This window comes from Ammospiza nelsoni, chromosome W (genome assembly GCF_027579445.1).
Source record: "Ammospiza nelsoni isolate bAmmNel1 chromosome W, bAmmNel1.pri, whole genome shotgun sequence".
In the NCBI taxonomy this organism is placed as follows: domain Eukaryota; kingdom Metazoa; phylum Chordata; class Aves; order Passeriformes; family Passerellidae; genus Ammospiza; species Ammospiza nelsoni.
The window spans coordinates 7,201,790-7,205,448 of NC_080668.1; the positions used below are offsets into that span (position 1 = coordinate 7,201,790).

Here is a 3,659-nt window from a genome sequence, read left to right on the forward strand (position 1 = left end):
CATTTTCTGATAGTGGATTTTTGTGAAACTCCTTCTGGGGGAGCAGTCCCCTTTAGGATTGCTTCTAGTAAATTAATGGTCCTCTAGTTTGCACAGGTTGTATCTGATATATTTTCTCAACTTGTTTAACTGCTCAGACTAAAAATAAAAGTCCCTTTTCCCATTCAGAGTATCATTGTTCTGTTTCTTTAAATGCAGTTAAGCTAAACAATAAAGATTTTTTGGTCCATGTTCCATGAAATCCCATTCAGCTATAATAGGGTTGTGGGGGTGTACTGGTCTCAATGACCGATATGTTTTTAATTCTTCACTTAGAGTTTTGACCACCTCTTTGTGTTCTAATTTCCACTCCAAGGTTTTGCCATTCCATAAGAGTGAGTATAATGTGCAGGAAATAATAGGAAATCCAGGTACATGCTTTCTCCTATTGTATTTGCTGGGAAATGTCCCGACGAAGGCAGGAATGATGCATCTGACTCCATGTTCTAAGAAGTCTAATTTATTACTTTATAGTACTGTCCTGGTTTAGGGCAAATTTGAGAGTTTCCAAAGGAGGGCCCCTCCAGAAAGCAAACCCACAGGGCCCCCCCCCCCAACCGGTTTGGGAAGAATTTCTCAGAGACAACTGGAAAGAACCTGTTTATTTACCAGGCACAGCACCCCCCAGCACACAAAATGAACAATACCGGATGACACCACTCTGGAAAAAGATGACAAATTCAGAAAGTCTCTCTTGGGGGTGGTTGCTCTGTTCTCAGTCCCTCCGGCTCTGGGGTGGCTGCTGCAACCCACAAGGTGCAAACTCTTGGTGTTTCCAGGTCCCAGTCCAGAGCAGATGGTCGAAAAAAAAAGGAGAGGAGAAAGAGTTGAAGCAAAGTGAAAATTTTCCAGGATAGAAATCCATTTTAATTTAGGTGAAATGTATATTTTTGAGTTGAGTCTGTGGTTAGAAATTGTAGTTATTTAGCCAGGCTGCAAGGCCTAAGCTCAGTGAAGTTACTTCAGCAAAGGACAGAGATAAAGGGGAGGAGACAGAAGATGATAGAGAGAGACAGGGACTGCTGTAAGGGCAAGTCAGCCTGGCCTCGGAATTCTTTCTGATAAAAAGGAACTAGTGGTAAAAGTCACACGAAACCCATAAAAATGAATATGTATGAATCTATTATGAAACTGTATGCATATGTATTTGAGAGGGGGATAAAAGGAGACCTGAAATCCTCAGAGGTATGCATGCCTTTTGAGGAGAGTTTTCTCCGCATGTGTCCGGTGCCGTAATAAAACATACCGAGCTTTACAACTTTTATAAATTTGTGAGGTTTCTTCTTTTCTCCGCAAAACAGTCCAGGAAGAAATTTGGACTGTTTCGCTAAACTAGCTAATAAGCAGACGCAAAAAGCAAAAAGCAAGCAGAAACAAAGCAAGCAAGAAGCGAGAGGGAGTAAAGCGAAAAGCAAAAGCAGAAAAAGCCAAAGCCGCAGTCTGTGTTCTGCCTAGGCTGATAAGAAAACCAAAACAAAACTTTCACTCTTCAGAGCCAGTCTTAAAGGTACAGAACATAATATCCAACATTAACAGAACACATGAATGGGGATACAAGCATCATAACGTTACCCAAGGACATGCACCCCTTATCCCCATATCATCAACATAGTACCTACACATCATGCATTTATTCACACAAAATTTCCATCTGTTCCCCCAAAATTTACAAGCAATACCTATCATGCCCTCATCACATCCCCACACTGGACCACTGAATTCAGGCTCTATACTGCAGAGCTGTGGGATTCCCCCCTTCCACCATACTCACTCAAAGCTCCATCTATCACTTGCTCAGACCTTCGACACTTGCACATCTCCTACTCCATCTTCCACTTGCCCAGACCTTCGACGCTTACACATTTCCATCTATCTCATGCCTGTATGGTTTAATGTACAGACAATGGCAGTAACATCCAACGAACAGTGATATTTGCATATCATTCTCACCCCACAATCAGATCTCCCTGAGGTACACATTGTGTTGTGTGGAGAGTCAGGGACAAGCGTGTGGAAGATCTCGGGCTGTATGGTTAGATAGGAAGCCCCCCCTCACCCTGCAGTCAGACCTTTGCTCCGTGCCTGGCCGCACCCAGCCGGACGTGAGCAGAAGGAAATGACACTGACTGCCCAAGCCATTATAAACCCCTGAGACCCCCCCCCCCCCCCCCCCAATAAACGCCATTTCCGGTCCACCACATTGGTGTCTGTAGCATGTGGACCGAGTGACCCTAGGCTTTGGGTCACCGTGCCGGACTCTGAACCAGGTCGCCACGCCGTAACGGCGACATCTGGTGCCAAAACCCGGGACCGATCAGCGCCCGGGGTTCGGGGATCGGCTGGACAGTGGACCGGTGGCTGCACAGCTGGCCGAGTGCAACGGGGGGGACGCCCCCGGACCAGCATGGACCATGGAAGCCATAGCGAAGGTCGTAACTCAGATGCATGCGCAATGGGGTATTGAGTGTAAGCTTAAAGATCTATGTCTTGCATTACCGAGACTGATTAAGCTTGGGGCTATAGAAAGCCCGGTAGACATCCTCCATCCGGAGGTTTGGGATAATTGTACAAAGGCTCTGGCCGAGGAAACCATGTCCTCAGGCTCAGGGAAAGCCCTAAAATCGTGGGGCAGAGTTATCCAGGCTCTGCAAAAAGCTCGGCAAGAGCAAGAAACCTGGAAAGCCACGCGAACTTGTTTATTAGCCACGCCGCAGCTGAGGGTAGGGGCAGCGACGCAAACCGCGTAGGATTTTAACCCGGGCGAGCGCGCGGAGGCACGAATGCCGGAACCCCCTCAGTGAGCAGACTCACCATCGGAGGGGGGGGAGTACACGCGGACGTTTTGGCAGGGGCTAGCAGAGGAGGTGGGGAACGCGGCCATAATATCGGACCCCGAAGCGGTTGATAAAAAAGCACCCCCACCATATCCGTTTGAAAATGGCGCTGAACTGCGTGTTCAGGGCGGAAAGGAAGACGCGGAGGGCAGAAATGCAGTCAGCCTGCTTAACAACGCATGCGCGGGCCAGCGGGGAGAAGGGGCGACCCCCGCGGAGGAGCGCAAGACCAATCAGAGCGCTCAGTTCACATTAGGTCCTTATAGGGCAAGGACGTCCCCCAGCAGGAGGCGGGGGGAGCCCAGGGGGAGGGAACGGCCCGACCCCTGCAAGAAGGGGCGGGGTCGGAGCCCGAGAAACTGGCAGAGCAGCCCGGAAACGTCCGGCCAGTCGACTTCCGGCTCGGACTCTGACTCGAGCTCGAGAGGGGATCGGGGGGTTCCGACTCGGATTCTTGTTTTAACAGAAAGAGAGCAGCGGCATATAAGGTCACTAGCCACAGCGCTCCTGCATGGGTGAAGGGGTTATCAGAGAAAGATCAAACCCCGCTTACAGACTGGCGGAAAATAAAAATAGCGTGTGCAGAATGGACTCCGTCTGCCACTCTGGTGTTTCCGGTCCAGGTGGGGGGAGCAGGCGGAAACCAAAGGACCTATTCCCCGGTAAACCTGAAAGACGTACAGGCAATTATTAAAGTGATTGCAGATAGGGGAATTAATTCTGCCATGGTTTCCATACTCATTGACAGCGTTTTTGGAGGGGATGACATGCTACCTTTTGATATTG

General features: G+C 49.1%; 1 long non-coding RNA gene across 1 annotated transcript; it reads right to left on the reverse strand.

The window, feature by feature from the left end:
- Positions 1 to 626: 626 nt before the first annotated feature.
- LOC132086200 (uncharacterized) lies at positions 627 to 3,223 on the reverse strand. The gene is made up of 3 exons (XR_009420375.1): positions 2,851 to 3,223; positions 1,811 to 1,919; positions 627 to 804 (listed from the first exon to the last, which is right to left on the reverse strand). It is a non-coding gene; the product is annotated as an uncharacterized LOC132086200 (long non-coding RNA).
- Between the last annotated feature and the right edge of the window lie 436 nt (positions 3,224 to 3,659).